This window comes from Mustela nigripes, chromosome 17 (assembly GCF_022355385.1).
Source record: "Mustela nigripes isolate SB6536 chromosome 17, MUSNIG.SB6536, whole genome shotgun sequence".
Taxonomy (NCBI): domain Eukaryota; kingdom Metazoa; phylum Chordata; class Mammalia; order Carnivora; family Mustelidae; genus Mustela; species Mustela nigripes.
Genome location: NC_081573.1, coordinates 28,206,795 through 28,217,272, shown reverse-complemented (window position 1 = coordinate 28,217,272; position 10,478 = coordinate 28,206,795). Strand labels below are relative to the sequence as shown.

Sequence of the window (10,478 nt, the reverse complement as noted above, 5' to 3'; positions counted from 1 at the left end):
GGGGGAGGGGGGTTGGAAGAAGGGGGGTGGGGTTATGGACATTGGGGAAGGTATGTGTTTTGGTGAGTGCTGTGAAGTGTGTAAACCTGGCGATTCACAGACCTGTACCCCTGGGGATAAAAATATATGTTTATAAAAAATTAAAAATTTTTAAAAAAAAAAGCTTAAAGAAAAAAAAAAGAAACAAAAACCAAACTGCAGTAACAGCTATATTAATGAGAAAACAGACAGAGATGAAGGGATTTTACAGGGTAAAGGAAGAACACAGAGATGTTCACACCAAGGGCAATGAGAAAGGTCAAATATTACAAAGCATCCTGGGTAAGAGGAAGACGGAACACGAGAGGAGATCCTTGACTGTTGAAAGTTAATGTAGAAGTCTTTATTGATAAGACAGTGTTTGTATTTCTTTGTCTTACATATTTTAAAAAAACATATATGTAATTCTAGTATAACGTAGTAAATATTAACGCACAGTTGCTTTAATAAAGAACCTCTCCTCCTTTTAAAAAAAAAATCTAGGGGCACCTGGGTGGCTCAGTCAGTTAAGGGTCTTTCTGCCTTCGGCTCAGGTCATGATCCCAGGGTCCTGGGATAGAGCCCGTTTCTGTCTCCCTGCTCCTCAGGGAGCCTGCTTTTCCCTCTCCCTCTGCTTCTCCCCTTTTTTGTGTGCTCTCCCTCTTTCTCTCTCTCTTTATAAATAAACAAAATCTTTAAAAATAAATAAAAGGAAAAATTTTAAAAATCTCATTTGTAGGGACACCCAGCTGACTCAGTGGGCAGAGCACGTGACTTGATCTCGGGGTTGTGAGTTTGAGACCCACTTTGGGTATAGGGATTACTCAAAATATAAAATCTTTTAAATAATTTTAAAAATCTTTAAAAAGAAACATATCTAAACAATAAATAATTTTCAGTGTCTACTGCTCAGTTAAGTTTTATAAAGCCAATGAGTTCAGATTTCAAGGTTTCCATTCCAACCCTACAGTTCTCTTCAAGGAAGCTTAACACAGCCATAACCTAAAACAAAGTTTTACTCTGCTTTTTTTCCAGGGGCTTCCTAATACCAGAGAAAAATGACGGTATAAACAGGTACTTTGTTGTTGGTCTCTTATTACTAAAAATCATGCAGTTTTCACTTTTCTTTTCCCTCTCTAAAAGCTTAATTATGATATATAAGGTACTGTTTTTTTTAAAGATTTTTAAATTTATTTAACATACAGATAGAGATCACAAGTAGGCAGAGAAGCAGGTGGGGGGGCAGGCTCCCCACTGAGCAGAGAGCCCAATGTGGAACTTGATCCCAGAGTCCTGGGATCATGACCAGAGCCAAAGGCAGAGGGCAGAGGCTTTAACCCACTGAGCCACCCAGACGCCCCTGTCCTCTTGTTATTTAGTTCTCAGTGTCAATGTCACCTCCTCCAAGAGGCCCTCCCTGACTACCTTAACGTAGGGTAGCCTAAAATAATCTAAAGTAGTGCTTTCTCCTAGAGCCTTTTTTTTTTTTTTTGGACCATATCCCCAGACTGTATCGTCATCAGAGCTCCTATTACTATCTGGAACGATCTTGTCCATGTATACGTATATTGGCTTCGTGTCCTTCTGCCATGAAAGCAGGGACTCTGCCTGCCTTGTTTTCCACTGAATTCCCGGTACTTAGCACAGTACCAGGGTACTGAACGAATGAATGAGTGAATCAATGAACAAGCATGCCCAGGTGGAGAAGCAAGGTGTTAAAAAAAAAAAAAAAAAAAGCCCCGAATTCTGGTCTTAGAAGCTGATGACTGCAGAGGAAAGCAGATGTGAGGGTTTAATGAGCAGAGGATCAGAGAAGCAGGAAAGGAGTCGCTCAGCTTCCTTGAGGGTGTGGAAGAAAATTAAATTTAGGAATATGGGATGGCGATGTGTTTGAGGCTTTCTGCTCATGTGCTGTATACCACCAGATCCTTTGTCCTTTTTCTGTGTCTGCTTTAAAATGGGAAAACTAAAGTTAAATGAAAAAATATATACTGCATTATCTCACCTCCCACATGTAACAATGGTTGTCATTTTTTGTGTTTTTCCTCTTAGCATACTTTCAATAGTTTCAAACACCTGTGTCTTAGAGGGTGTGTATATGGCAGTGGCCTCTCGTGATGTGCTCTTTTCTCACTTAACGTCATAGGATGAGCACATTCTTATGTCTCTGCAGTATCTTAAAAAACATATTTTTTAATGGTTGCTTAATGCTCCATTAAACAGATCGAAATGTCTAATTCGGGGTCTTTGTTTCTTTTCCTCCGTTGTCCCGAGAAGTGCCATATAACTCTGCACTCTCTCTGTCTTTTAAGGGGAAAAAAGTGTCTAATAAGTGAATTTTTCCTTGATGAGAGTAGTGGTTCTCAACTGAGGACGGTTTGCACCCCGCCTCTCCCAGTGGGTTTGGGTGGGCGGGGCGTCGGGCTATGTCAGGAGACATTTTTCGCTGGTCACCACTGGGGGGAGGAGGGTAGCTGCTGGCATCTAGTGGGTAGGGTTACTGCTACAGCATCTGGGAGAGTCCCCTGCAACAAAGGACTGTCCAGCCGGAATGTCAATAGTGCTGATGTTGAGAAACTTGCCAGCCAGGGCAATGTCAGGGTTAATATTCAACCACCGCTTAAAATTGCAATTCACACTCTACCGTCAAAGTGCAGGACTTGTCCCTGGAACTCTGCTGTAGGATAATCAGAATTGCAGTTACTAGAATCTGCAATAGCGGATAGTTTATGTTCACAACTTCTATTTTATTAGAGATGTTTAAATCTCTTAACGTGACACTAGAGCTTCTATTTTCAGAAGTCCGTTCTGAGGATGAACTTTGTGGTCCGGGCGTTGGCCCTCGTTTTGGTCCTTACTCTCCTGTAGGTGCTGAGGACCAGAGAGTGAACAGTCCCAGGCTGATCGATGGGCTCAGTAGAAAACATTTTCTAAGGAAGAGAAGGAATTTAGCTAATCTAGAAAGAGTTATTTAGTTCCATGTGGATCTTCGGAATCCACTTCTCTGAGCCTTTCCCTGAATGAAGGTTTTTCTCCTTTGCAGCTTTTGGAACATGTGCACTTGCGGAGGAATTCCACATTTAGTAAGCCAAATCCCTGAAACCGCCCCCACTTCCCTTCTGTTGAGAAATGCGTACGTCCCTTTCATCCCGATTGCGATCTTTGGGACTTTACCCGACCTTCACAGAGACAATTGGAGTAGAGACAATTTGTTATGACACATCACAGATGATCCAACTGCCATCGGTTCAATGCAGAACAAAGGGAATGTTTGCTGCTCCTTTTCCTCAGCCCACATTCTTTCTGGGGTTTACTGTGAATGGGAGAGAGGTCTCACTTGGAAATGTTTGGAATTGTGGCTCGGATATCCCAAAGATTAAACAGAAAAAAACCTTCCCAAGCAGGGGCTCGGTAAGAGATACACCACAGGCGGGTCAGGAATCACTTTCTGAGCCGTAACAATGGAAATGCGATCTTTAGTTAACACGGACTCAGAATTTAGAGCGGGCGAGCAGAGACCAAGGTCAGTGGTTCGCGCCTGGAGATCGATGCGCGCGACAGACCGAGATCATTTCCGTGTGCTGCGCTTGTTGGTAACTTTGCCTCCTGCAGTAATTTATGTGATTCATCTGCGGAGCCTCAGAGCTGCGGAGAGGGGGACAGGGGAGTTTCACTTGCCGGCAACTCATCCTCCAGGAGGAAGACATCTTCCCTCCTCTTCTCTGCGCGGCGTTGGCTACAAGACAAGCAGCAGCTCCGGGCTCTAAATCGGCTACATCAGCCAGACTGTATCATTTGGGAGGCCTGGGAGAAGGGGCGGCGGGGGGGAGGTGGGGATAGGAAAGACAGAGCCTCGAGACTGGAAGACAATTTAAAATAAGCAATCATGGGCTGGAGGAGACGTTGTTGGCTATAAAAGAAGTACAGGAATAAAAGAGATGGATGGGAAGTCAATTCTCGGGTCTCTCTGTTGTAGGTGATGTACGGTCTTTCATTTTTCTGCTCTTGGTCGGCAACCTGTGGTTTCCGACTACTCATTTTCTTTGTAATCTGCCATTAAAATATTGCTTCGACTGCTGAAAGTGATACAGCCGCTGTTTTCCAGATTCGCAAGCTGTGGAAGGACACTCCTGGCTGGCAAGAGATACACACCTGCAGACACAAATGCACCCAAACATGCACGTGGCGACACAGAACGCGCATCCACACGCATGTGCCATGGAGACGCATGTAAACACAGGTGATGCGACAAAGGGGATGTGTTCATCCTCAGCTGAACCCAGGGTTCAAAGCCTTCGGATTGGAATGGGTCTGGGAGCAGGGAGTGGAGGGAGGGGTAGGTAGTCAGATGGGAGGGGGAAAGGAATGAACTTCACCTCCTACTGCACAATCCCTACCAATATTTTTCAACTCAAGTCAAAGCCCTCAGGTCAGGTCTTGACTGATATTTCCAACAGTTAGATCTTTGAGTGAGCCAACACTTCGGCGGCATCTGTCCGCCTGCTGGAAACCACAGCAATAGCCATGAATAGAATACCGGAGTTGCCCTTGAGAATTAGAATCCTGGTGGGTTCTTACCAGGATCTTACCCAGAGTGGTAGCCTAAGTTATCATGCCTGGGTTCAAACTGACCTTTCCTTTTTTTTTTCTTTTCTTTTTTTTTAAAAATTAATTCATTCATTTTGAGAAGGCTCTATGTTCAAAACGGGGCTTGAATTCACAATCCCCAAATCAAGGGTCACATGCTCCACTGATTGAGCCAGCAGGCACCCCTAATTTTTCAGTTCTAAGTAAGAGTATTGGAATTGGCACCTAAGATTTCTTTCACGTAATTCCTGTCAGTGCAACCGGGCCTCCCAGTGGACTTGGCCGTCAGGCTGTGGGTGACACTGTTTTATTACATGGACCATGAGACCTGTGAGTTGGATTCTTCATTAAAGCGAAGGGAGCCTCCTTATCCGCAGAGTTGATGATACTACAATTCTAGCCTTTTTAACCCCAGAATAATTTTGCTTGATACTATAAGTAAACCAAGGGCAAGCGATGCAAACAAGGACCCACAGAGCTCATTATTTGAAAGAGCTGGGAGTGGAACACAGGGACGGACATTTTTTGCCCATTTTCTAGGTTCTTCCTGCAATAGCACATTTTATTCACACCCAGGAAATAAGTAAAACCAGGATTTTTCACTGTATTAGGTGTATGAGCCTAAGGCTGTGTTTGGATCTGGGCAGGAGAGCTGGAAGAGGCTTCCATTAAGATCAACAGTGGAAGGCAGCTGGCAAAATGCCCACTCTGTGACAGCTCTGGGGACACAGAAGGCCCCCTCATCGCCGTCATGCTCCGTGTCTTATCATTGTATTCTATGCCAACCTCTACTTCGAAAACTGGTAAATTCACTTTTCAAAAAGATTCCACACCTTACAAAGCCACCTTCAATAGTATTCATTTAAATGTTGGGCGCCTGGGTGGCTCAGTGGGTTAAAGCCTCTGCCTTCAGCTCAGGTCATGATCTCAGGGTCCTGGGATCGGGTCCTGCGTCGGGCTCTCTGCTCAGCGGGGCGCCTGCTTCCCCTTCTTTCTCTGCCTACTTGTGATCTCTTGCTGTCAAAATAAATAAAATATTTAAAAAAAAATAAATGTTGACCTGTCCTTCAAAAAATTTACACGCATGGAGTACATTATTATGTAAAGAAGGATCTATTCACCTTTAAGTGGAACACATATTTGCATCACTTAAGAAATATTAAGTAGCTTCTCATTTGTACTGTCTACCAGACAGTGATGATAAAGGATATGGACGGTGATGTCTATAAAGTCTGGAAATAGAGTTACTAGTTCTTGACCACATTATTTATATCCACCTATGTTTCCAGACATTATGGACATCCTGTAGATCATACACATAGTAAACAAGAATAAATTGCTTGACATTTTGGAGAAACTCTTAATGTCTGGCGTGCTTGGCTTAAAAAAAAAAAAAAGTACATTTTACGGTGGAATCTCTGTGTTTATAAACAAAGCCCCCAAAAACTGTCCAGAGAAAGAAATCATTTTGACGTTCTTACTCAACATTGGTTTCATAAACCATGACTGAATTATGGCAAATCCTAACTTAAAGGATGATTGAGTTATTTTGTTTAAGTGAGTTTAATATGTTTGGGACTGGGCAATTCTGTTGTTGTTCTCCCTAAATTTCATCCTTCTCTGAAGTTTGACAATTCAGTCATCTGGGTTAATTTCTCTTAGGCATTTCTGAGCCTGACAATATGGAAAATATTGTTATGCAGGATTTTTCTTTTTTTAGTCTCGTTCCCCAGGCACGTCCTGGAAGCGAAAACAATTTAATTTTCAAAAACATTTTTTTTTTAACCTGAAAACTACAGAACAGATTACTTTTTAGTGTGGTTCTTCAAATTATCAGATTCTCTGTGTCTATCAGGGGAACTAGAAGATACGAGGCCACTTCCTAGTTCGCTGTACCCAAATGAAACTGGTTTTTAGTTTCTGCGATGACAAAAATCATAGCCTGGGTGACCATCTGTCTAGTCAATAAGTGGCCAGTGGTGGCCTGAGTCAGCTAATTGTGCATAATTGGGATTATGTAGTAGAGATGACACTCCCCCTCTCCAAACAAAGAAAATCACATTTGTGCTGTTTCATGTGACCACTGATCTCTTCTGGCCAGCAAAAGCAGAAATTTGGGTCAATGTAAAGTCTGTGTCTACAAATGGCCAAGATGGTCAGAATGATCAATTCTGGGATAAGCACGAGACAATAGGCAGTGGGGGAGGGGAAAAAAGGAAACAGGGACAGGGAATCAGATCGAGATGGGGGGAGGTGGGATTTTGTGGGGGAAATTATTGTCACCCATCTTTTAGATTCTGAAATGTAGGCACATTTGGTTATCCAAGTAGCTTCCGAGGTCAGGTGTGTTGTGGGATCCGTGGTGGGGACAAGGGGAGGGGACTTGTGTGGGAGGGGTGTTGGAGGTTTGGGGAGGGGTGTGAGGAGTGTGTTGGGTATGCATGGTTGGGGGGTGTGGAGAGCAGAAATGATGCCACTGATTTCAAGATTGATGATTTGTTGGTTAAGCCCTTCTGATGGGTCAGGTACGTTGGAAGCCAGGCAGGAGCTGAGACAGCCCACCTTCTGTGAGAGGGTGAATGGTTGGTGTGTTGGAAGAAGTCAGAAGGAGATCTTGTCTTCCAGGGACCCTGGAGCAAAGGCCCAGAGCTATAGCAGCACTGCAGACAATGGCAGTCAGTGGTTGCCGAGTGGGTGGCTGGAATGAAGCCCTGTTTCCCAGCCATAATATCAAGAGAGGGGCATGGGCTCTCACGTTCCCTATCCCCCTTCTCCTAGGCACTGTGATTGAAACAGCACTGTTAATTCTAGCCAGAAGGCCTTGGTGCAGCCTTGGCCCCATGGTCATTTGGGGTTGGACAATCCTGTGTCGTGCGGCTGTCCTGTGCCTTATGGAATGTTTAGCAGCAGCCCAACTTCTACCTACTAGAAGCCACAGCATCACTTGTTCCCTGCCCTCCTATCCTCTCCTCTCCCCAGGTCATAACGATCAAACATGCTTTCAAGATGGTGCCAAGGTCCCCTGGTTGGAGGGACAACATCACCCCAGGTGGAGAATCGCTGCTCTGAGCCCTTAGGCTCTGCTCTGCTAGTATCTACTGAGGCAGGGTCTTTCCCAAAACTCAGATCCTCTGAGGAGTTGTGCCTTCATAATCCGGCCGAGTGTGTACATTGGTTCAGGTGCGAAGCTTTGCATCTGTGCCTGCGGATACATTTACATGGGGCCATACATGTTTTACTGACCACTTGAAAATGCTCTGGGAGTCAACACGCCCTTGTTGGAACGTGGGTCCAAATTCCAAATGCCCGGCGCGAGGGCCACGGGGCAACCTCAGGGAGGAGACTGAGACAGGAGCCCACCGCTCCATGGCGGACTCCACAGGGCAGACCACTTCCGGATCCCCCTATTCACAGGGCCCCTGTTACGTACCAGGATCTTTGCTCTGAAGACACCAAGGGAAGAAAGTCAGGCAAGGCCAGAGTCCTGGTGGGGGGGGGGGGGGGGGGGCTTACGTTCCAGAAGGTGGAGGCAGCGTGGAAATGTGAGGGTCAGATGATTTCAGGGCCCTGGCTTTCCTCTGGGTCAGACTCTTCCGGAAGCTTCGACGCTTCAGTTAGGGGCTCCCACCTCTCAGGCCTCTCCAAGTCCAGAAGGGGCCTTGGCAACGCGCTCACCTATTTCTATAAAATGGGCAAAAAGTTAAGAGAGCTCTTCTCCACAAGGGCCCTCAGGTTGCACAAACCTTAGACCCCTGGAAAACTGGGATCTGTCCCTGATTTTTTGCTTCCATACATCACAGAATCAGGTCCTCTTTTCCCAAAATGTATCCGGAAGGAGAAGGAGAAAAATGCATCCAGTTTTAATTCACCGACAGCAGGGGAAGAAAGAAAACAACATCCATAGGGAAAAGCAAAGCGATGAGGAAAGAATCAGATTGCTCATGGGGGTGGTTACTGGGGTGCTCCCTTCAGAGACAGGGGTCCTCAGACTGGCACACACCAGGGTGGAGTTTGGATCCTGGATCCTTCTCCCGGGCGCCCCCCGCCCCAGCCCCGAGGCTGGGGAGGGAAGCTGCCATTTCTGGCCTGGCTAGCCTGAGCAGCTGGCCAAACCCTAGCTAGAAGCCCGCCATGGGGCTCCGGGCAGGCAGGAGCCCCCGGCGCTCTCCCGGCCATTGTGAGCCCGTATTGATCAGGCAGGGCCACAGGGCTGCAGCAGCTGAAGCTCTGGGGTGCGCAGCATTGATCCTCTCCCCTGGTTATTTATAGGATGCGCCGGCCTGGCAAGTAACCGGGGGAGAGCCTGTTTAACGAGGGTTCAGGGCGCGCTCTTCGCTAGCTGGTTAACTTTAAGTATTGGAAATGGGATTGATGCGCACATAATAATATTATGATTCATACAAACCACTTCTCAGGCAACTCAATATATTTCATTACCTCCTTTCTAGCAAATGTATTGATTTCTGTTTTGCGGTTTTATAACACAATTTCAAGGCTGTTGTGGGCTTAATGAGCCGTGTTCTTATGATGTTTAAAAAGATTTGAAGCTATTGTTGAAATAAATATTATGGATCACCCCCTCCCGAGGTCCATCCCCCCTCCCTCTCTCCCCGCCCCCGCCCTCCTCCTTGCCCCCACCCCCACCCCCAGCCCGCCCCTCCCCTGCCCGGGCGGTGCCGCCAGCAGAAAGCAGGGGGCTGCAGCTCTGAGGCCCTTTGTGGCCCAGATCAAAGGACCCAAGCGTCACAAAGGCCGCCCCACTCAGGCCCGCGCGGCCACACACAGCCGCACCTGCAGCGCGGCCAAATGTCATTGTCGCTTCTGCGGGGCGAGCGCGGGGGACGCACCTCCGAGGCGACAGATGACTCTAATAACGCTTGATGAGAATTGATGGGGAAGGAGGCGCGCGGTGTCCAGGGCATTTTATTAGCTGCCCCGACTGCCCGAGCCCGAGCCCGAGCGCCTGCACCTGTGGACCCCCTTCCTCTCAGCCTTTATGGAAGTTGACAGATTTTATTAACTTTAAAGAAGAACTTTCCAGCGTGCGGAGGGCCGCAGTTTATTTTGTATTCATGCGAAACGGAAACCGAAAAAGCCATGTTTACATATTTACCGGCCCCAGTGACTTCCCTCTGGGGCTCCATAAGTCACGTTCCAGATTAATTTTGTCATAAAATTGACTAGTGCGCTAAGGGATCTTGGGAGTTTGGGGGCTGTCCTTGGATGTGTGATTTTTTTTTTTCAATGGGAGAAAGCTATATTCAATTATCTAATATCTCAAAGGAACCCCCCAAAGACTTCCCAAATCATGCAGAAATTGGAATTCTTTTTAAAAGCGTTTGCTCCTGGGGAGAGAGCATTTGCAGGAACTCAAGAAGCTTTTGCTCACAGCAAGGCTTCCCCAGTCTTCTGGATAAACTAGAAACAAAGACAAGGACCAGAAGCATCTTCAGACTTTGTGAGAGTGGCTCTCCTTGGGGGTTTTGGGGTGAGAAGCTCATGCAGGTGTCTGTACTCAGACTTCGGAGGCTAAGTCCCAACACATTTTGAAGGAACAAATTTTAGTTTTGGTAAAATGATATGATTGTTGGACAAACTATTGTTTCATAATCCAACGTGCTTTTACAGAACTTCTCCACTCTCTTAGAAAGATCCTCACTGGAGGGAACAAAGTAGTAGGATTTTGCCTTATACTCCTAGTTGTCCACTGCTCTCACGATATTTTTAGAGTTTACATCTCATGATGGGTGGACGTCTCCGACTATGAAAATTCATGTTCTATTAATGGCCCAGTGTTGAAAATTCAGCCACAGAGTCAGCTGGGTATATTGCTTATTAGCTTAAAAGCATAAAGCCTTCTAGAGCTTCCTTTT

At 46.1% G+C, this 10,478-nt stretch overlaps 1 long non-coding RNA gene across 1 annotated transcript; it reads left to right on the top strand.

The window, feature by feature from the left end:
- Positions 1 to 3,329: 3,329 nt before the first annotated feature.
- On the top strand, positions 3,330 to 5,619 carry LOC132005629 (uncharacterized). Its single transcript, XR_009400859.1, has 3 exons — positions 3,330 to 3,429; positions 4,124 to 4,258; positions 5,217 to 5,619. It is a non-coding gene; the product is annotated as an uncharacterized LOC132005629 (long non-coding RNA).
- The last annotated feature ends 4,859 nt before the right edge of the window (positions 5,620 to 10,478 follow it).